Below are 25,605 nucleotides of genomic sequence, written 5' to 3' on the forward strand. Positions count from 1 at the left end.
AGTGTGTACCTAGAAGACAGGAGGAGAGAATTCATTAACCTGAGGCAGAGACAGCTATCAGTAGCGGAGTATGAGAAAGAGTTTGTCAGATTAAGCTGCTACTGAAGAGAGATAGTCCACACAGAAGCAGAGAGGTGCAGAAGATTTGAAGAGGGGTTAAATGACAACATTAAAATAATGATCACTACCTTGGGGATTACGAACTTCACAAAATTAGTTGAAGCTGCACTGAAAGTGGAAAGGGTCAGAATAAGTGAACAGAATAGGAAAGATAGGCAGCATAAGAGGGAATTTGGACCAGGGCAGTCAAGTACACCGACTGATAGTAAGAAGTTTAAAGGTTCTGGTTCACAAGATCAGACATAGGGCCAGAGAGGCCAAATTAGAATATCTATAGCTAGCTCCCCGAGCACAATAACAAGGGGATCAGCCCCAGTGCCTGAATGTATGCACTGTGGTAGGAGACACAGAGGGGAGTGTCAATTGTTAACTGGAGAGCGTTTCAAGTGTGGGGCTACGGATTATTTCATAAGAGATTACCCTCAGAGGAGTGGTTCAATAGCTCCGGTACAAGTTGATAGACCTGCTCCTACAGTTCAAAGGGGTAAAAGATCGAGTTGAGCAGAGATGGATGACATTTCATAGAAGATTGTTTCTGAGACAATTGAAAGGCCCGAAGTCAGGGTGGCACCACAGGTATATGGTATGGAAGCTCAGGCAGAGCCAAACCCAAACATTGATGAGGCGATACAAGGAAGTGAAGAAACAAGGGGGTAGCAACTCCACGATTACTTAAGTCAAGTAAATTTCGAGGATGAAATTTAAATTAGAGGGGAAGAGTTGTAACACCCTCACTGTATCCATTCCGTACATTTTACTGTTCCGATGACCATTGTTGGTTCAGACAGTTAGAACATCTGAAAAAAATATTTAGACTAAAGTGAGGAGCTATAATTAACACAAATATTAATAAGAAAAATTAAGAAAAAATTTTAGAAATAAAATACAATCAAGTTAAGTGAGCTGGTGCCCTAGCAATGGGTAACCCGGTGGGAAGTTGCGGTCCTCGCAACTAGGAGCCCTAGACCTGGGAGAAAATTTATAAAATAATTTTTGGAACTCCAAGGAAGAGTCATTGAGGTTTTTATGGCATTAGAATGCCAAGAAAATGCTTAGAAAAAATTTTCAATTGGTATAGACAATTTTAGTCTGTTCAGCCAAATGGAGGGCATTTTGGTCGTTTGGCCTTCAGAGGTGATTTTTGGCAGACTTGTCCAGTTAAGTAAATAATTATTATGACATAAAATGTGAATAAATATTGCTAAAAATTAAATTGAAAATGTGTAACACCCCAAAGTTCGGTAGTGCGTTCTGCTGCTCCGGTGACTAGTGTTGTCCGGACAGCTAGGATGCCTAGAACCGTACTTCAATATGAGTGAGGAGACATAAAATAATGAAATACAAGAAAAGAAAGTACAAGAAAAACAAAGGAAAAATGATAGCAAAGAAATGTGATCAAGTTAAACGAGCCGGGAAACCTAACGATGGGTGACCGCACTGGGAAGTCACGGCGTGGACCGTTGACTAGCCCTGGACTGCGAGGAACCCTGGAAAATATTTTTTGGACTTAAATAGAACCTTATTGAAGAATAAATATCATTAGAAATATCAAAGAAAAATTAAATAAATAGTACAAAGAAAAGTGAGAAATCGAAAAACAGACAAAACCCGGTAATACCGAAAAATCGGGAACGTAACCCTAACAGGGGCATTATGGTCATTTGACACCCCGAATTGTCTTTTGACCTAAATGTCCATTAAAAATAAATAATATTACACTTAGAAAATGAAATGAAAAATTAGTTTAGTGGTACCTAATACAAATAGCTAAAATCATGGGTTAATGTGGAATAAATGCACATTTGGCTTATTATATGATATAATTTTTTTTAGTGGACCACTAAGAATATTAAATGGATTAAATATACTCATAAGTGGGCAGATTTCTCCCACTCAAACCTCATCTTCCTCACTTAGCTCAACCATGCCGTGAATGAAGATGAAAGAATCCACCATTGACGTTTTGCATGAGCTCACTTAACCTCCCCATTTTCAACTCCAATCCTTTAAGTTCCTTCATAAAAAATGGTCTACACATCACAAGGAAGATATTGATACCAATTTTGAGAAGTTTGGTGAAGGTTTAGCAAGTTACAAACAAAGGTAAGTTTACATTTTTGAGAATTTCCTTGTTAAACTTTATGTTTATGTTATGGGTGTTAGTTTTGTGAAGGAAATTTTGAAGTTTAAATAGTTATTGAGATAGCCATTTTTGGACAGCCATGGGGTCACACATTTGATGATTTATTATGCATATAATTGATGAGAAATAATGTTGATCATGGTAAATTAATATCCTAATGAATTGTTTCACATATATATGGTGATTTTGGCACTTGGATGAGAATTGATGGATTGTAGGGCAATGTGGTGTTGAAGAAGATTTCGGCAGCTTGGGAACACTTGAGTAAATGTATATATTGAAGGAAGTGTAGGCAGAATATTGACCTAGAAGGATTGATGATATGTATGTAGATTGATATTGTAAAGTGTATGTAAAATTTGTAATGGTTAGGTGTGTATGTAATGGTACTTAGAAATTGTAAATGTGAATTATATTTGGTGTGTTGAGGGTAATGGTAATCTGCCCAAAGTAATGTTAATGTAATGTAGAAAATGCTTTTGGTAATGTACCAAAACAGATTGGTAGGTAAGTAAACAAATTGCAAAGGTAAATGTGTGTTTGAAGTGGGGTGTGAAAGGCATATTGAGGGCAGTGTATATTTTAGCCTATAACCTTAAATGTGTAACCTCAATTGGTATGAGACCAATTTGAGGTGAAACTAGGCACAAAATGTGCCAACTTTCATTGAGAAACCATACCAAAATTCTGCTTGCAAGGTGACCTAAGAAAATGACCAATTCGGATTAGGTACAATTAGGACCTGAAAAATGACCAATTGGGCAGCAGTGAGTGTTTAGGCCATAACTCACTCAAACCAGTTCCAATTGACCTGAAATTTTAACCATGAATAGTCAAGACCCATACCTACAAGTCTTATGAAGACACCAAAGCCCAGAAATGACCATAAGCAAGTCAAACAACTTGCACAAATTCGGGTCCAAAAACTGGCCGAACCAGAGTTGACCAAATTGACCTAAAATTGACCTAAATTGGTACCATTTGACCAGCAATAGTATAATGACCATAACTTGGTCTACTTAACTCGGATTGACCTGAAATTTTTCCCCGCGTGCAATAAGACCTAGATCTACAAGTTTGTAGTTTTGACCGAAACCCGAAAACCGATGGAATTAGGCCGTCCGTCTAGGTCAAACCAGTATCCCGAAATCCAGCAAGTTGCATTAAAATGCACTAAACAAGGAAACGAGTTTGGCAAAACGTACCAAACCTAAAACCCTATCGAATATGACATATTAATGACACTAAGACCTAATTTACCTAAAACGCAACGAGGGTCGGTATATTAGGTGATTAAGTGAATAATTGAGTTCAGTGCATTATTTACCAAACACCATCGATAGAGACAGTTTAATTTAGCACTGAAACACTTCAAATTGTGTTTCTCAGTTAACAAGGACTCAGCAAAAGGGAAAGAAATACTGAGTCAGGACCAGGAGACAAATATCAGAGGTTTGTGCACAACAACTGTTTCTTTTGAATTATTTTCAATTGAAATAAATATTGACTATTTGTATATCATTGTTTTAAATTGTGAAAATGTGTTTGATGGACACTCATTGATTGAAAAATATTGTGAATGGTTTGAAACTGTGAAAAATTGTTTGAATGACATTGATGGATACTTATTGATTGAAAAGCATTGGAAATGGTTTGAAACCACAGCTATCATGTATATTGATTGTATTCCTCATTAGCTTGTCTAGTGGGACGAATTGAATTCCCTCTCTGGCTGAAGTGTTGAGGTGTGTGCCTGTTGAGGACGAATTGGATGAGTACTCATATTTTTGCTAGCTAGCCATGTTATTCCTCATTAGTCATCGACTTTTGGGACGAATTGAATACCTCATTAGCCATCGGCTTTTGGGACGAATTGAACTATGGATCATGATTAAGCTGTGTGTGATTTATTGATGTGTAATTTGAGATTGTGAATTGGATTTAAACTCTCATCGACATATATTGTCTTTTGAATTCAAACATGATATGACTTATGAAAATCTATTGTGATATTGAGAAATGGAGTTTAAATTCTTATTGACCTTTATTGTCTTGAATTTGACTATGGTTTTAAGTATCCACTATTTACATGATTTATGAATTGTGATTTAAATTTGTATTTGGTTAATGTTGTGCACCACTGAGACATTGTCTCAGCGATAGCTTTTTATTGCTGTCGTAGGTAGAGAGACCGACAGGGCAGTAGACTAGGCTGCATATACATCCAGCGAGGGATTACCTGGTATAATGAGTATACCAGTATTTTGCATTTTGTACTGTAATGTATGACACTGTATGTACATTTTGTTTTTGGTTTTGAGCAGTTGTAAATTCAAATTATACCTTGAAGTTGTAAAATAATAATGAGCAGTTTTGACTTGTAAAAGCTGTATTATATTTCCTTATCTCAGACTTTGAAAAATTTCTATGGAATTGAGTTGATAAATTGTTGTGTTGAGAAATATATTGGAGTTGAGATTTGGAACATTATTGAAGTGCTTTTTACAGGTTTTCTGAAGAACTGTTTTGTCCAAAATACAGATGGCACTCTGCCAAAATTTTTACAGAAATTCCAAATAAACCAAATGAGTTAGTTATTTCACTTCAGTTCACCAAAGTCTTTAACACCTGTAAATAGTGCTCACCACTGTAAAAGAAGTAAGAAAAGTTTTTAAAATCCCTTGTAGTGTATTTAATGGGTTATCAATAGACGGAGTTGGTAATTCATTAGGTATACTACGGGATCATGTTATGCTTTACAGAGGGGTAGGGTGTGACAAAATGAGGAGAAAAGAAAAGAAAAGAAAAATGAAAGAAATAGGGAATTATGACATCAAATGATGTCATTAAAAGTGCTCCCACCAATCACAATTGACCAAGTTATTAAAAACCAATTAAAAAGAGGTAAAATGAGGTAAAAATAAACAAAAAGCAATCTATTTATTCCCCAAAACCAGACCAGCCGCAAACCTTACCCCAACCCAACCTCCATGGAAGCTTGAGTAAGCTCCCAAATCCCACCTCATCTCACCTTAAAACCACAACCTTGCTTCACAAAAAATTGATCTTGCAACTTGAACATCCTCTAGCCAGAAAAAAGAAGAAGAAAGAAGGAAGTTTTGGAGACTTGGAAGAGTGTGCAAAAGAGGTTAGTGTCCAATCTTTTATTTCTTTTACTTAAGCCATATTTAATACCTTGAAATAAGTGGGAAGTGTAAGAAAACAAAATAAAAATTTGTGTGTGTGCATCCCTAAAATTTTGGCAGCTTAAGGGTGGTTAGGGTTTGATGATATTACTTGAAACAAAGTGGTTAGGAGCTGCCCATAGCATGAGATGAGTGCTTGATCATGTAAGAGTAAGTAAAATGCAAGTGTGATCCATGAATGAACCTTGAAAATGTGGACACTTGAATAATATTAGGGTTTTCTCATTTAATGGTATGTTAACATTGCAGTGGTCAATTAGTGACCATTTGAATGTGTGTGAGTAGGAATTGAAGTAAGTAAGGATGTTGGAGTTGAGTTTAGGCATGCTGCCCTTGGTGACTTGCAGGACTGAGTATGAGTCCAGCAGGTTTGGGCAGCTATAAATGGAGTTGTAGAGGTTCAATTGGTGAAACGCCAATTGGACATAAAACTAGACACATAATGGCACAACTTTGGTGAAGAAACCCTGCTCAGAAAACCAAACCAAGTTGACCTAAAAATTTCCCTAATCTGGGTGACTTACATTCTACCTAGGCAAAATGACCAAATGAACAGTGTTCATTCATTTCGTCATAACTTAGTGTAGAAAGGTCCAATTGACCTGAAATTTTACCAACAGCAAGCTGAGACATAGCTATACAACTTTTATGAAGAAAAAAAATCCAAATTTTGACCATAACATGTCTAAAAACTGACCTGCAATCAGTGTACAAAACCTACAAAATTGGTTCTACCTAGAAAAATTTGGAAAATTGTAATCCGGCTAGTTATGGTGTTTAGGCCATAACTTGAGCTAAAAAACTTCAAATGGAGTGATTCAAAAAAAGAAATGTAACTAGACACAATAAGGAACAACTTTCATAAAGACAATTTTGCCAAATTCCTACTGTACAAATGACCAATGGAATGGTAAACTTAGTGCTTGAAATCTGAAAATTGTGAATAACTAACACTAAGCTTTGAAATGGAATTGCCAACCAATGCCAACAACTTTGGAATGCAAAATGTGGTATGTTGGTGATATTTGAACCAATATACCTATTATCTATTAAAAAGTCAACATTTTAGTTGATTAATGAAATGAATAGTAACCTTACATATAAAGTACAAATATTTAAGAAATGACTTTGTAGTATGCCTTAGTAGGCCTAATGTGATTGGTTTGGATAGTTTAGCATGCCAATAGGGTTCTGATAGCAGTACTGCATATGATGTATGGCTTCATGCCATTCTGTGATGTGATAGCCTATGGCTATACTGATTATGATGTTAACTTGGCTTTATGCCTTATTGCTTTTATGGCTTATTAGCCATTCTGTTTGCACACCGGGAGACAAATTGTGACCGATGGTGTAACGGCCCAAGGTACGTGGTACACAGTGCTAGTTTACCCATTTATCTAGTCCGATCAATTGATATAGGTTACTTGGGCATAGAAAAGTATAACTGTAATTGAACTGATTATTAAAGAAAATAAAGAAATGAAATATCAAGATAAAAATCAAGAATGATTACAATAAAATATAAAGAAGCTCAAAATCATCAAGAAAACAATTAACAAAATGCATGAATAAGTTAATATCATAAAATGTAATTAGCCCTCAACTAAACAATAAGTTAGTAATTATTCATTTCTTATGAACACAATAACTAGGAAATTATTACTTTTATTTGCATATTATATTTTCTTGTATTATTGGTACCACTAAGCTCTATGCTTAGCTAGTCACTTTTGCTATGCGTAGGTACTGAAGATTTGGACAGAGAGCCCAGTAGACCACAGACTGGGCAAGGCCGTTCACAGTTCTGCATAATGTCCGTGTCACCTCACAAACTACAGTGCATTGATAGGACACTAGGTCTCATTTTGTATTTTGTGATTTTTGTAAGCTTTGTAATTAAACTCTTATTTTATCATGTATATTTGAAACCTATGTAATATAATTTTGTATTAATGTAAGTATTTGTAACTTTGTGTTTATAAATAACATATGAGAATTTATTCATGATTTGAGCCTGATGATGATGTGAAATGAATAAATGACAAATAGAGGAATTGCTAAGAAATTGTTGTAAATTGATGTGATATAAATGGAGTTTGAGAATGATTGGAAATTATTGGAAGTGTTTTTCATAGGTTCCAAATAACTGTTTTCTACATTTTTAGCCGGCACTCTGGCAGATTTTCTATAAAATTTTCGGAGTCGCAAATTAATTTATAATTTCAATAAATGATCTAAATGAGATCAATTTCATAAATTTCACTTAATAACTATAATAAATAAATTAAGAACTGATAAATATCAATGAGATAAGTTATGGTACTCCGGTACACTGTGTGGCATATCTTGCTCGACTACACTGTAGACGGGTAAGAGTGTCACATATATCATAGGTATACCCATGTACATAGGTTTCATGTATGCATGTAATAATGTGTATGTAAATTATTTGAGGAGTTGTATAAAAACTCTTGTAAAATATTTTGATATGTAATTAAATATAAATTTGAGATTTCATTTACCTATATAGTTTTGTAATATTAATTTTCCAGTCTTGTAATCAATGAAATATTTCTTTTATGATGAGGTTGGTTTGAAAATGAATTGATTTGATTATTGAAATTTGAATTGTGAGATGAAATGAAGTTTATTGGAGTTGTATTTAAGAAATCATATTGGGAGTATTTTCCTTTTCAGGTTTGAAGAACTATTTTCTCAAAATACAGCTGGTACTCTACCAAAATTTTAAAAAAAAATTTATAACACCAGATTTTAATCCATGACCAAAATTTCACTTAAAGGCCTTTTAAGAAATACTCAACGTTCCCACCACTATTTAATTTCACGAAAATTGTTTTAAAATCCTTTGTGGTAATGGTTTATCGGTAGGCAAAGTATGGTAATTTATTAGGTGTACTACGGGATCATGTTACATCTTACGGAGGAGTAGGGTGTGACACATCACATGTCAAGAGACTTTAAAACCCGCTAGGACATCTTCCTTCCATTAAGTCAAAGGCATGACATGCCCCTTGCTATACCAGCATGTCCTATGTAACTCTTATATGCCCCCATCTAACATTTGCCTAGGTTCAACATGGCCCATGCTACCACTACATGCCCAATGCAACTTTTGTGTAGGCACAACATGCCCCATGCAACAATTGCATGAGTTGTGGCATGTCCCATGCCATAGGGTATGCATTTCTCGGTAATCCATACTTATTTTTTAGTCCTTAATAATTTATATCACACATTAATTATTCTTTAATTAAATTACTTTAATTAATTTAAGCTCATATTTAGACATTTTAAATATCAGCTTTTTTTTTTCTAATTGACCCAATTCTTTGATTCTAGTTTCAAGTCATGCTAAGGACTTTGTAATCTTATAGCAAACTAATTTCTTTAATTTAATCAATTAAACCTTTTAATCAATCAATCAAATTGATAATATCCTAATCACTTAAGCTCTATTATGTGTGAATTCTTAGATTCATAAATAATTAGCAAATGAGAATGATATCAACTCTTTAACATCATTGCAACTCTTTCTATACCTAGAGTGAAATTCTTTTTCCACTCTTGGTTCTTACAAATCATGATTGATTCCTAGTGTAACACCCCCTACCCAATCTACAATGAAATGGAGCCAAGGAATGCCATATTTTGTGTTGTGAGCACTTAAACTTGTAATTGAACAATTTTCTTACTTAATGATTATTATTACTTTTTTTTAAAATTTTTTAATCATAAATTTCAAAAGGAAAAACTAGAAGTGTTTCCCCTAAACTTTTAACATCCACCTATTAATAATACATGTTAATAATCATATTTTCAATTGAAACAATATTGATAATCAACTTTTATCATACTTCTAATCAAATTCATTTTCTTCATCATATGTGAATATTTACATAACATACATCCAGACATAAATTTATAAATGCAACAAAGTATGCTTATACTTAATTTACAGTCATCCAACATAAAATTTACATCAAGTGTTTTGGTACATGATAATTGGAATATAAAAATGAGTGACTAAAATGCATCTAGTGTTGGTAGTGCATGTAGCACAAAGTCTAAGTATAAGGTGACTTAGGACTTTCCTGTAGATCCACTTCCTCCTCTCTTGTCTCTGTCTACCTGCTCCTTACCTTCTGTACCTGCATGAAGAAAAACGTATGCGCTAAGCTTCACAGCTTAATGGTGCACTAATAATTTAAAAAGAATAAAAGTAAAACTTGTATATATACTATAAGACATTTTATAAATCATGTTCAAGGGTTAACATCATTCTCATTATTTTTATGTACGTTTACTTAATTAAAATCACATTTTAAGGTTTGTCATGTGCCCACAGTAACCTATGGTAGAACTATATGGACTGGATATTCTCTCAGTACTAAACACTCGCTGTCTCTGACCGGTTTAACAAAGGGCACTGGGTGCCTCTATATAACTGTCAACATAGCCTCCTGGTACTGAACACTTAATGTCTCTGACTGGTCTAACAATCGGCACTCGGTGCCTTTATATAGTCATTCATCAATCCAATAACATAATTAATGTAGTACTGCTAATGATATCCCCTATTGGCACGCCAATCCATCCAAACTTATAATTCACTGTCTAGGTTTACCGGGGCTTAATAAGGTAATTATCATTTTTATTTTCACATGATGTAATCAATAATACTTTTATGCGCATAAACTTTGCCATTGTCATATTTTCATATTGCATACATTTATATAAAATTCACACATATGATGTCCATTGTCAAATTCTAATAAAAAAAGACTTTATGCATTACTTTACTCAAGCATTTTGGCCTAGTTGCAGGATTTAAATTTAACTTTCTCCATGAGATTTTTAAATCTATGTCTTAACTTTAATATAGTATTTGAATCACTTAATTTGGATTTAAAGATCAAAAGTTATGGTCAATTAATCATCAGCTATTCTTAAGCAAAATTTCAACTTCACCAGTTACAGGGCAGGTTCTGGACAAATTTTAGAGTCCATATTTGAACAGGTTGCAATCAGATTTTACCAATTCATTCTTCATGAAAGTTAATCCCTTGGATCTTAAATTTCTAAAAAAACATGAATCACCTCATTTAAAGTTTCCTAGCGTAAGTTATACCCATTTTACTCTAGATAGTCTAGAATGCACTCCTACCAAGTTCCAGATTATGTGCCCTATTTTCTAGCCAATTTTAAGGTCACTTACACAAAACTTTTGGGCATCATTCCTTCATGAAAGTTTTAGCATTATGTCTTGACTTTCATTTTCCATAGATTTCATGTCATTTGGAATTATAGAATGCAAATTATAGGCCTATGAATCATTGCTATCCCAAATTTCCAGTCAAATTTAGGTGAACAGGCCAGCAAAGTTAAAATTCCATAAAAAATCCTAGCAACAAGGGTTTCATGACATCTTTTCTAGAATTGAACTTTCATATGTCCATTTCAATCTCCAATTTGAATCATTTCAAAATTAGGGCTATAACTCAAGTTATGAATGAAAATGTGCAAACTATTCTAGACTCCAGTCACAGTTAGAGTAGTTATAGGAAATGCAAGAATTTCACCATGCAGCCAAGAAAATCAATTTTCTGTCATAACTACAAAGTTTTAGGGTATTCATTTAGCTTTTCTAATGGTTTAAGAATCACCTTATTTTAAGTTCTGGAGCCCAAGTTATGAATTTTCAAATTCGAGCGTCCTACTTTTGGAAATCATCAGGTCTGTTTTTCAAATTCGGGCAATAAAAAGTTTTACCCTCAACTACCATCATAGCAGGGGAATTAGGTTTAGCAAAAAACTATAAAGTTTTAGAACATTCATCAAGGTTCTCATAGACATAAAGATCATAGAAATCTAACTTTCTTAGCTCAAGTTATGAAATTTTAAAATGGGCTAGTCCTGCAGGTCTACTGGTAGAACTAGGGTTCCATCACCCTTGCTAACTATCTTTCTCTCTATTTTACATTTTGCCCTTATCCCTAGTAGTATCCTTACTCAAACTTGATAAAAAAAAAAATAAAGGTTATAGCACTAACCTTTGGGGAAAACTAGCTGCTACTCCTCTTTTTCTTTCAATTCTCATCCAAACCCTTTATAGAATTAGGGTTCTTCAAGCTTTATTTGTTATCTCTTCTTGCTTCCTTATTTATACCTTCCAAAAATGGTTTGATCTAGGGTTTGAATTTGAGGTTTCCTCTTTAAATTTTGAGAAAAATGGCTATTGGAAGAAACAAAGAAAAGAGGACGAAGAAGGAGAGTAGCGAGATGGGTTTGAAGAGGAAGAAGATAAGGATGCTTTAATTAGTTTTACCCATTGGTCCTTCATTTTTGTCCATTGGTCCATAGGATATTTTTCTCTTATTTCTAAACTTTTTTCTAAAACTTTATAATCTATTCAAGGTAGTCTTCCAACCTTTTATTTGCCCCTTAACTTATTGATTAATTCACTTTAGTCCTCTAACTCTTAGTGGCCAACTTTCTGGGTATGATAGGAAGTAAGTGCACATCCACTTAGTTTGCCACTTATGTGAATACTTTTACTTCTTTTCATTTTTTTGACTTATTAATTCATAATTATACCTTAATTAAGTCTTAATTAAGATTTTTACAAGGTCTTACACAAATTGAAGTAGTGAACAGACCCAAAATACCTATCTTTAGCACTTCCCAAGGGAGTTACTCATCGCCAAAACTTTTGCACATTTAACTGATTTCGAATCCATTTCTTTTATTTTCCTTCAACCTTACTTAATCTTTATTAAATTAAATCAAGACTCCTTACTTTAATTAAAGGGTGGTTCTAGGTATTCTAGCCGTCTGAACAAATGTTAGTCATCAAAACAGTAAAATATATAAAACTACCTAGCATAGTTTATCATAACTATCCAACTAGTGATGAATAAGTTCATCCCTTACCTAGAACATTGAAATACATACCATGGACTAAAGTCTCTCCATTAGAAAATCCTAATCCTAAATGTGACCATGGTGTATGTCAAATCCCAATTGCTTTAGATCTCCTCATCTAAAATCTAATTCTTGATTAATAAGACTTTCCATCAGAAACTCATTTCTTATTAAGTCTATCTGTCCTAGCTAGCAACTTTGTTTATCAAGAACAATTTAGATAGCATAGGACTATTTCCCTATTTATTTAGGGTAATGGATCCCATCTTTACTGAAAACCTATCTCCACATACAACTAGTCAAAGCAAACACACACCTGTATACCCATGCATTGAACAAGTGTGTAAGCAGTATCAAACTCAAACGACTTATATATAAGATAACTGTGTCATCTTGGGTCAAGGGACTACATACATTATTATGATCTAGTTGATAATAAAATGACAAGAGTAAACTTTATGTATATGTCATCTATATGAGGTGCATTCTCATGTAGAATTTTATATCTCTTGTAGAAATTCTTTTCTCAAGAATAATAACCTCGCTTATAATAATTCTTTTTTTAGCAAGAAGATTTCTCTTTTAACCAACAAATTTATCCTTTATTAGATTTCTCTTTTAATATCTCAAATCTTAACAAACTTAAGACTTAGTGTCAAACCACTGCATATCCAATATGATGTGGTGGAAATTGATATAGATCATAATCTAATTTGAAGATTTGAAGTTGTTAACATTTTTTTATACTTCAACATATTGTGTATTGTGTCCAACATAGCACGATACCTCCTTTTAGACTCTCCAAACAACTATCGTGTTCTTAGAGGATTCAATTGAGATACAATATCTTGTTCCTTTAAGAACTCATCAAATTCAGTACTTGAGTATGCTAAGTCTTGGTCATATTAAAGACTTCAACAAGTTTTCCCATATATTTCTCTACTTCAAGTTTGAACTCTTTAAACTCTTCAAAGATCTCAAGTTTGCATTTACCAAATGTAAATATCCATAAAGTATTGAGAAAAACCTTTTCTAACTAATTTCCACATGAAACACATACATCTCTATGTATTGGTTCTAAAACTCCTTCAACTCTTTTGATTTTTGTCATCTTGCCTTGAGAACTAGACTCACCAGTCAAACCAATAAGGACTCAGTCCCCATCTTGCCAAGTTAGTAATCCTATCCTCTGCAATCTAACATAGTCATAAAAGCCAAATTCATTTTAGAATAGACGTGGTTTTGATGGTTATATTAATGTCAATTTAATTGCTTGGACTTGTTTTGTTAATATTATTAGCGTAATAAAATCCATTACTGAAATAACCCATGCTAACATTTCATTTCCAAAATAAAATGTAAACATCATTTATGAATCTAAATCCATATCTATTACAAGTCAAACTTGATATAGAAATGATGTCTTAAAAGCATTAAATACATTTAAACATTGTCCAAAATAAAATATAAGTGTACAAAGATAAAACACTATTGACTTGGTAGCAACTTTTGCTCCACTGCCAATATGTAGTTTATATTCATATCTTTTTCAAGTTTTACTGATTGCTAGTTACTGCATGTCGTTACATTTATTGGAAGTGGTACTAGTAATTTATAATGATGGACTGTATGTGCATTAGAATGTAAGAAAAAAGACATGGGCATACCTTTATAAAGCTTGTTATTCTTGCTCTTCCTATACTCCAAATACTCTAGGCAATTCCTTTTCTAATGTCCAACTATTTGGACACTTTATTTAAAAGTATAAGAATTGAAGTATTTTTAATCTCGTTGTTCCTCCTCTTAGTCTTGCTTGAAGTAGAAGCAACTAAGATTGTTTCCTTTCCCTTATTACCAGGCTTAGCCTTTTGTGCTGTGATAAGCAATTTTAACTCCTCTAAAAGTGTGCACTTCAGTTTGTTCATGTGAAAGTTTACAATGGACTTAAAGAAAGAGTTAGGAACAGATTGTTGGATCAAATCCTGCTACTGGGTGAAATCTTTCTAAAAATCTTAACTTAGCACAGTTAAATTGTGCAAGTTATTTTTGACATCCACTCCTTCCAGCATCTTTATCATTAATTACTATTTTGACATCTCATGTCTTACAGTCATGTTCTATTCACCATATATGTGAAACCCCTTATCCGTCTACAATGTAGTCGAGTAAGATATGTCACACTGTGTACCGGAGCAATAAATCTTATTTTATTACTATTTACCCTTTTCTTAATTTATTTATTTATCAAAAAGAGAAATTTATGTCATTTAATTTTTTTATTAAAATTTTGAATTAATTTAAGGTTCTGAAAAATTTTACAGAAAATTCGACAGAGTGCCGGCTAAAAATGGAGAAAACAGTTCTTCGGAACCTGTAGAAAACACTTCCAATAATTGTTCAAATCCACAACTCCAAATATGTCATCAATTCTCAACAAATTCTCATCAATTTCTCAAACTTTCCAATCATTCAATTCACATCATATTTATACTCTAATTATAAATAAATACTCAACTTTTATTTATGAACACAATTTACAGATAATTTTATTAATACATAATCACATAAGTTTCAGATATACTTGATAAAATAAAAGTTTAATTACAAAATTTACAAAAATACAAACACAAAATACAAAATGTAGCCTAGCTTCCTACCAATGCACTGTAGCTAAGAGGTGACATAGGACACTAGTAGATCTGAACCTCACCCAAACTGGGGCCTACCGAAATCACACTCTGTATCTCCAATACCTAAGTGTGGCAAAAGCAACGTGCTAAGTAATACTACTTAGTGGTGCCAATAATAAAATAAAAGAAATAAACATGCAGAATGTATGTTGATTTTTCATACGGATAAGTTTCTGGTAATTATTTGTAGTATTATCAATTTGGTACTCTTTATATTAATTATTTGATTAAAATTTATCAATATTTATTTTGGTTGCCCAAGTAACCTATACCATTTGACTAGACTGGATAAATGGGTAAACTAGCACTGGGTACTAAGTACCTTGGGCCGTCACACCATCGATCACAAAGTGTCTCCTGATGTGCAATAGAACAGCTAATAAGCTGTAATAAATATTAGGCATAAGGCCAAGTATCACAATAGTGTCAGAATGGCTAAAAGATATAAAATCACAGAATGGCCATTTAAGCCATGAATCACAGAATGATGCCATATGCAGTACTGCTAACAGAACCCTATTGGTATGCCAACCTATCCAAACCAATCTTACTAGGTCTACTAGGGCATATTATAAAGCTCTTAATTGAATATTTGTGTTTAACATGTAAGGTTACTATTCATTTTACTATTCAAGTCAAAATATTGACTTTCTCATACATAATAGTTATATGAGTTCTAATCACATGAAACTACCATATTTTGGTTCACAAAAGCGTTGGCATTGTTTGCCAATCAATACTTAAAACCAATAGAAAATAAATAAAAAATTTTAGTTTTGGGTGCTAGATTCACTGTTCCATTAGGCAATTCTACAGTGAGAATTTTGCCAAATATTCTTAATCAAAGTTGTTCCTTTATGTGTCTTATTTAATTCCCTTTATGAATCACTCCATTTGGAGTTTTGTAGCTCAAGTTATGGCCATTTTACCATAACTGGCCGGATTACCTTTTACCCAGAATTTCTAGGTAGTCCTGGTTCTGCCAGATTTGATAGCTCAATTTTGGCTAGCAATTTCATTTGGTTAAGTCTATAATTTGAGTTTGTGTTCTGCATGAAAGTTGTTCTAAATTATCTAATCTTTTCATTGATATAAATTGCAAGTCAATTGGACCTTTCTACACTGAGTTATGACCAAATGAATGAATACCATTCATTTGGTCATTTTGTCCAGGCAGAATGTGTGTTACCGAGATTTGGTCAATTTTTAGGTCAATCTATTGTGGTTTTCTGGGCAGGGTTTCTTCATCAAAGTTGTGTCATTATGTATCTAATTTCATTTCCAATTGGCCCTGTACCAATTGAACCTACACAACTCAAGTTACAGCTTTCCAAACCTGCTGGACTCACATCCACCCCTGTAGGTCACCAAAGGCAGCATATCTAACCTCAATTCCATTGGCACAAATCACTTCAATTCCTCATCAAATATAGCCAAATGGTCACTAATTGACCATTACAATATTAATTTATGTTCAATTGCAACAACCCTTAAATTTGAGTTTCAAAACCCTAACCCTAAATGTCCAAAATGCTAATTCTTGCACTAAACTTGTAATTTAACGGTTTAAGTGTTACATTCACATCAAGGGCAGCCTATACACTCATTTATATCAAGAAAATAATCACAAACCTAAGAGGACCATGGCTGCCAAAATTTGGGTGCAGTATACAAGGGTTTTCTTTACAAATTTCTTACAATTATCAACATAATTCAACCCCATAACATGAATTAAAAGAAAAAAAAGAAGTGGTTGGACACTAACCTCTTTGAGCAAAATTTTTCCCAAGCTTAAATTTCACTCTTTCTTCTTCTTATTGCTGCCTAAGTCTTACTCTAGTGGTAATGGTAAATTTTAGTGAAGAGAGGGTGAGGTTTTATAGTGAAATTGCAACACCCCTATGTTCGGTAGTGCGTTCTACTGTTCCTGTGACCAGTGTTGTCCGGACAGCTAGGATGCCTAGAACTACACTTCGATATGAGTGAGGAGACATAAAATAATGAAATACAAGAAAAGAAAATACAAGAAAAACAAAGGAAAAATAATAGTAAAAAAATGCAACCAAGTTAAGCGAGCCAAGAACCCTAGCGATGGGTGACCGCACCGGGAAGTCACGGCGTGGACCGTTGACTAGCCCTGGACTGCGGGGAACCCTGGAAAGTATTTTTAAGACTTAAATAGACCCCTATTGAAGTATAAATATCATTAGAAATATCAAATAAAAATTAAATAATTAGTACAAAGAAAAGTGAGAAATCGAAAAACGGACAAAACCCAGTGTTACCGAAAAATCGGGAATGCAACCCGAACAGGGGCATTGTGGTCATTTGACACCCTGAGTTGTCTTTTAACCTAAATGTCCATTGAAAATAAATAATATTACACTTGGAAAATATAATGAAAAATTAAATTACGGGTACCTAGTATAAATAGCAAAATAGGGTTCAAATTAGGTAATTAACATATTTAAACATAAAAAAATGATTTATTTTATGTGAGTGGACCACAAGAATTATAATATGTATTAAGTGGGCAGATTGCTCCACTAAAACTTCGTCTTCAACTTTAGAAATCACCATTGCCGTGGATGAAGAGCTTCCAAAACCTCCATTGCCGCATGTAATTCAAGCTTTATCATCCTCTTCATTTCACCTCCAAACACTTAGGTTGCTTCATTAAAGTTTATCCCCACATCACAAGGAAGAGTTTGATAGCAATTTCAAGAAGTTTTGGTGAAGATTTGAGAAGTCTCATCCATAGGTAAGTTTGAGTTTTTGATTTTTGCTTTGTTAAAGTTTGTAAGGATATTATGGGTGTTTGATTTATGGAGAAATTTTTGAGTTTTGATGTTGAATGGGAATGTGCACTTTTGGCAGCCATGGAAGCACCTTGAAGGCAGCTTAATTGTGCTTGTGAATGGTGAATTAAATGATTGATTAAATGTATATTGTGTAGGAAATTGTTTGGGTAATGTATACTTAGTATATGTAAATGTAAAATGAGATTTAAAGCTTGGAAAGTAATGGAATGTAAGTGTACCATTGTGGCAGTTTGCTAACTCTTGAGGAATGCTGGAATTCATGCTTGGTTTATGGAATAATGATGTTAAAATGTGTTGGTTGTTATGGCAGTTTGAGTGTATGTATGGTGGTGTGAAGTGGGACATGTAAATGAGCATGAATTGGTGATTGAATTGTTGTAAATTGAATTGGACAAATTCTGCACTTGTTGGTGCACATTAAATGTAATTGTAAGCTGCAAAATGACCTATAATATGTTGTAAATTATGTTTAGGTTGTGGTACAACCAGAATTAGTTTGAATGTTAGGTTTGGTGAGTGTTAAAAGTGATGTTTGATATGTATGCAAGAATTGCAATAAGGTAGTTTGAGTTTTAGGCCTAGAACTTTAAGTGTGTGGCTCCAATTGGTATGAAACCAATTGGAGGTGAAACTAGGCACAAAATGTGCCAATTTCATGAAGGAAGCAAGCCAAAATTCTGCTTGCAAGGTAGCTTGAAAAATGACCAAATCCGGATTAAGTGCAAATAAGGCCTGAAAATTGACCGTTTGGGCAGCAGTTAGTGTTTAGGCCATAACTCACTCAAAACAGGTCCAACTGACCTGAAATTTTGACCATGGATAGGTAAGACCTATATCTACAAGTCTTATGAAGGCACCAAAGCCCAGAAATGACCATAAGCAACTGAAACAGCTTGCACAAGTTCGGATCCAAAAACTGGCCGAACCTAAAATGACCTAAAGTGACCTAAAGTGACCAAATTTGATACAATTTGACCAGCAATAGTAAAATGACCAAAACTTGGTCTACATAACTCAGAATGACCTGAAATTTTGCCCCCTGTTCCATAAGACATAGATCTACAAGTTTTTAGTTTTGACCGAAACTCGAAAACCGAGGGAACTAGGTCGTCCGGCTAGGTCAAACTAATATCCCGGAATCCAGCAAATTGCAAGAAAATGCAGTATACACGGAAATGAACTTGGTAACATATACCAACCCTAAAATACGATCGAATGTGACATATTAATAACATTAAAACCTAATTTACCTAGAATGCATCGAGGTTCGACATATTAGGTTGACTAAGCAAATATTAGCATTTAGTGAATTACTTATTAAGCATTATCGTTAGAGACAATTTAAATGAATACTGAAACACTTCAAATTGTGTTTCTCAGTTAGCAAAAACTTAGAAAAAGGGAAGGAAACACTGAGTCCAGACCAGGAGACAGTTATCAAAGGTTTGTGCACAACAGCTATTTCTTTTGAATTATTTTCAATTGAAATAAATTATGACTATTTGTATATTATTGTTTTGAATTGTGGAACTGTGAAAAATTGTTTGAATGATATTTGATGGATATTTATTGCTTGAAAAGCATTGTAAATGGTTTGAAACTATGAAAAATTATTTGAATGATATTGATGGATACTTATTGATTGAAAAGCATTAGAAATGATTTGAAACCACAGCTATCATGTATATTGATTGTATTCCTCGCTAGCTTGTCTAGTGGGACGAATTGAATTCCCTCTCTGGTTGAAGTGTTGAGGTGTGTGCCTGTTAAGGACGAATCGAATGAGTACTCATATTTTTGCTAGCTAGCTATGTTATTCCTCATTAGTCATTGACTTTTGGGACGAATTAAACTTTGGAACATGATTAAGCTGTGTGTGATTTATTGATTTGTATTATGAGATTGTGAAATGGAGTTAAATTCTTATTGACATTCACTGTCTTTTGAATTTAATCATGATTTGATTTATTGAAATTATTGTGATATTGAGAAATGGAGTTTAAATTCTTGTTGACATTTATGGTCTTGAATTTAACTATGGTTTTGAGTATCCACTCATTATATGAATTATCAATTGTGATTTAAAATTTTATTGGTTAATGTTGTGCACCACTGAGACATTGTCTCAGCGATAGCTTTTTATTGCTGTCACAGGTAGACAGACGGACAAGGCAACAGACTAGGCTGCTAATACATCCAGCGAGAGATTTTCGGGTATAACGAGTATACCACATTTTGCATTTTATACTGTAATGTATGTTCACTGTATGTACATATTGTTTTTGGTTTTGAGCAGTTGTAAATTAAAATTGTACATTGAAGTTGTAAAGTAAATTATCAGTTATTTTGACTTGTAAAAATTGTATTATATTTCTTTTATCTCAGTCTTTGAAAAATCACTGTGGATTTGAGTTGAGAAATATGTTGTGTTGAGAAATATGTTGGAGTTGAGATTTGGAAATATATTGAAGTGCTTTTCTGAGTTTTCTGAAGAACTGTTTTATCCAAAATACAGATGGCACTCTGCCAAAATTTTTACAGAAATTCCAATTAATTCAAATGTGTTAGTTCTATCACTTCAGTTCAAAAAGGTTTTTAACACCTGTAAATAGTGCTCACCACTGTAAAAGAAGTAAGAAAAGTTTTTAAAATCCCTTGTAGTGTATTTAATGGGTTATCAGTAGACGGAGTTGGTAATTCATTAGGTATACTACAGGATCATGTCATGCCTTATAGAGGGGTAAGGTGTGATAGAAATCAAGTGGGAATTGAAGCTTAAGTGAGGCTTCAATGGTGGAAAGGGGAAAGAGGAGAGAATCGGCTGGCTTTGGGAGGAAGAAGGAGCAATTTTTTCTTTTCAATTTTCTGCCCATTTCACTCTTTTAATTAGGTTTATAAATAGGTATCACAATGTGATTGGGTGGATAGTTTTTAATGACATCATTGTGATGTCAAAATTCCAATTTAATTCATTTTCTTTCCTTTTTCTTATCTACTCATTTTCAATTAAATTTTTAGCAATATTTATTCATATTTTATGTCATAATAATTATTTACTTAATTGGACAAGTCGGTCAAACATCATCTCTAAAGACGAAATGACCAAAATGTCCTCCGTTTGGCTTATTGAGCCAAATTCGTCTGTACCAATTGATAAAATTCTAGGAGCATTTTCTTGGCATTCTAATGTCATCAAAACCTCAATGACTCTTCTCTTAAGTCTCAAAAATTATTTACGCATTTTTTCGCAGGTTTAGGGCTTCTAGCTATGAAGACAGCAATTTCCCATTAGGTCGCCTATCGCTAGGGCACCGGCTCATTTAACTTGGTTGTATTTTATTTCTAAAATTTTTCCTTAATTTTTTTGGCATTATTTGAGTTATTTATGACTCCTCACTCTAGTTTAGATATAGTTTCAGATATTCTAGTTGTCTGAACCAACATCGGTCACCGGAACAGTAAAATATACGAAATGGCTACAATGAAGGTGTTACAATATAACCTCTGAAGGAAAACTAGGATTTCTGAAGCTGACTATGTGTTCTCATGCTCCATTTACTACTCTTTGCTTATTGTGGCAAGCATGTAACATGTAGCTTGCAAATCATCGTCATGCCAATTTCTCAAAGTGTCAGGATCCTCCTTTAATGCTCCTTTAGATAAGGGACTAGGAGCTTTTGAGTCCAAGACATATCCTATATGTTTAGAATTTAAAATTATTTCTAAATTCCTGTGTCAATCTTGGAAATTAGCTCTAGTGAGCTAATTGGCATATAGTAGGCCAGCAAGAACAATGGTGAGTAATAGTGTCGATATCATTTTATTAGAACTTATTGCAAAGAATAACAAGATTCAATTAGTATGTTTTGTTTTGTAACTTACCAAAATGATCATATGTTCTTTTATGTTAGTGGTATTCCTTATAGTAATACCAAAGCATTGTGTATTGTAAACATAATTCCTAACAAATGGCTTGAATTTTCTTTTAACTTAAAATGTTTAGGTTTAATTGAACAATCCTTTAGTTTCTTGTTGGAAGTTCCATTCTCAAAGAGTTGAGAATATAAGTGACGAGACTATTTGGTACAAGTGCTATAAATATTAACACATAGTTGAGGGTACTATGTTAAACATTTTTATTCGGATAAATTGTTACCTCTTTTTATCTCCACATATTAGTATGAGATACCAATCAAAGTGGAATGGTGAGTTTTATGCCATCTAACATTAGGATGTCAAGATAAATACGATGGCCACTTATAAGATAAGTAGGCCACACCAGTGGTGCTTAGATGATATATACATGGAGTTTACTCTTGCTAATATATTATCATCTGTATCATACTAATGCATATAATCCTTTGATTTGAGATGACACAGTTATCTTATGTATAAGTGGTTTGATTTTGATATTGCTTACATACTTGTACAATGTATAGCTATACTATGTTAGCTCTGACTGGTTATATAAAGATAGATGTTAAGTCAAGATGGGATTCATTAACCTGAGTAAATGAGGATAAAGTCCTATGCTATCTAAATTATTCTTGAAAAAGAAAATTTTTGGCTATGAAAATTAGACTTAAGCAGAAAAGATTTTTTGATGGCAAAGTCTTATTAATCAAGAATTATAATTTAGATAAGGACATATGATTTAAAGGAATTGGGTATGATCAATGTTCTAAGGAATGGGATGAATTTCATTTATCACTAATTAAGTAGTCATGGCACACTATGTTTGGTGGGAACCATAATTTATGAGAACCAATAGTGGAAAGGGAATTTCATTCTAGACCTAGAAAGAGTTCTAGTGATATTAAAAAGTTAATATCATATTTTCATTGCCAATTAGTCATGAACCTAGAAAGTCATACACCTAAGAGTCTAAGTGATCAAGATATTATTAATTTGGTTAATTAATTAAATGGTTTTATTGATTAATTAAATTAATGAATTTAGTTTGTAATTAGATTGCAGAGTCCCTAGCATGATTTGAAACTAAATTCAAGGAATGGATAATCAAAAGAAAAATGTCTTATATCTAAATATTAAATGTGAGTTTGTAATTGAAAGAGATTAATTATAATATAGTTTATATTAGATATAAACTATAATATGAGAATAATTAATATAACTTATAGGGCTTATGATGCCATGAGAAATAATGTGGCTTAGTGGGAAGTTTAGGGATTTGGCATGTAATGCCATGTTTCAACATGATATGTTGACACATCACCAAGTTGACTTTCCAAGTGGAAGACAAATGTTGATTTGTCTTGCCACATATCATACTTGTCGCCTAAATAAAGAAAGTCTCCACCAATCTTGTACTAGTTTAAAGATTTCCATGTCCCTATACTGCACACTAAAAGGAAGACCACTAACTAGTTTATGGATTTCCTAAATCCCTAAACTATATAAGGACAAACCCACATGCAAAAGGGCTTTATTTTAGAGATAAGAGAACTTCTTTTTCTTTGTCTCCTTTTCTCTCAAGCCAAAAAGCGTAATGTTTTTCTCCTTAACTTTTTCTTCTAATCAATTGCTAAGGAAATCAGTTATTACCTTAGTAATTGAAATAGAGAAATTGTTTCTCTATTTTACTCTAGAAAAACCAAAGACCCAAAACTTGCCCCCTTTGTGCATTGTTGGCCAAACCAAGATAAAGTACTAAAAATGTAACACCCCTAAGTTCGGTAGTGCGTTCTACTGTTCCGGTAACCAGTGTTGTCCGGACAGCTAGAATGCCTAGAAATACACTTCGATATGAGTGAGGAGACATTAAATAATGAAATAAAAGAAAAAAAAATACAAGAAAAATAAAGAAAAAATAATAGTAAAGAAATGCAACTAAGTTAAGCGAGCCGAGAACCCTAGCAATGGGTAACCGCACCGGGAAGTCACGGCGTGGACCGTTGACTAGCCCTGGACCGCGGGGAACCCTGAAAAATATTTTTAGGAGTTAAAGAGACATCAATTGAAGTAGAAATATCATTAAAAATATCAAAGAAAAATTAAATAATTAGTACAAAGAAAAGCGAGAAATCGAAAAACGGACAAAACCCGGTGTTACCAAAAAATTGGGAATGCAACCCGAACAGAGGCATTGTGGTCATTTGACACCCCGAGTTGTCTTTTGACCTAAATTTCCATTAAAAATAAATAATATTACACTTGGAAAATATCATGAAAAATTAAATTGGTGGTACCTAATGTAAATAGCAAAAATTGGGAGTTAAATGTGGAAAAATGGAACCATAGAATAGACAATGATTTAATTCTTACATAGTGGTCCACTAACTCATTTAAGTGGACCACTAAAGCTTCATTTGGGCAGAATATACATCTTCATCTTCAACCTTAGAACCAGCAGAAAATTTGCTCCCAAAAAACTCCATTGACGCATGGTTAAAGCTCCATGCATATGAGATTCAAGCTTATTTACTTCTACCTTCCTTCATCAAAGTTAGTCAACACCACTTGGGCAGTAGATTGGCAGCTAGAAGACCAAGTTTTGGTGAAGATTTAAGAAGTCTCATCCATAGGTAAGTTTAAGTTTTTGATTGTTGCTTTGTTAAAGTTTGTAAGGGTGTTATGGGTGTTCGATTTATGGAGAAATTTTTGAGTTTTGATGTTGAATGGGAATGTGCACTTTTGGTAGCCATGGAAACACCTTGAAGGCAGTTTAATTGTGCTTGTAAATGGTGAATTAAATGATTGATTAAATGTATATTGTGTAGGAAATTGTTTGGGTAATGTATACTTAGTATATGTAAATGTAAAATGAGATAGTATATGTAAATGTAAAATGAGATTTAAAGCTTGGAAAGTAATGGAATGTAAGTGTACCATTGTGGCAGTTTGTTAACTCTTGAAGAATGCTGGAATTCATGCTTGGTTTATGGAATAATGATGTTAAAATGTGTTGGTTGTTATGGCAATTTGAATGCATGTATAGTGGTGTGAAGGTTGGACATGTGAATGAGCTTGGTTATGGAGTTAAATTGTTGTAAATTGAGTTGGGCAAATTCTGCACTTGTTGGTGCACATTGAATGTAATTGTAAGCTGCCAAAATGACCTATAATGTGTTGTGAATTATGTTTAGGTCATGGTACAACCAGAATTAGTTTGAATGTTAAGTTTGGTGAGTGTTAAAAGTGATGTTTGATATGTATGCAAGAATTGCAATAAGGCAGTTTGTATTTTAGGCCTATAACTTTAAGTGTGTGGCTCCAATCGGTATGAGACCAATTGGAGGTGAAACTAGGCACAAAATGTGCCAACTTTCATGAAGGAAGCTTGCCAAATTCTGCTTGCAAGGTAGCTTGAAAAATGACCAAATCCGGATTAAGTACAATTAAGACCTGAAAATTGACCATTTAGGCAGCAGTTAGTATTGAGGCCATAACTCACTCAAAACAGATCCAATTGACTTGAAATTTTAACCATGAATAGCTAAGACCCATATCTACAAGTCTTATGAAGACACCAAAGCCCAGAAATGATCATAAGTAAGTCAAACAGCTTGCACAAGTTCGGGTCCAAAAACTGGCCGAACCTAAAATGATCTAAAGTGACCTAAAATGACCAATTTTGGTGCAATTGGACCAGCAATAGTAAAATGACCATAACTTGGCCTACACAACTCAGAATGACCTGAAATTTTTCCCCGCGTTCC

Source organism: Hevea brasiliensis, chromosome 6 (assembly GCF_030052815.1).
Source record: "Hevea brasiliensis isolate MT/VB/25A 57/8 chromosome 6, ASM3005281v1, whole genome shotgun sequence".
Lineage (NCBI taxonomy): Eukaryota > Viridiplantae > Streptophyta > Magnoliopsida > Malpighiales > Euphorbiaceae > Hevea > Hevea brasiliensis.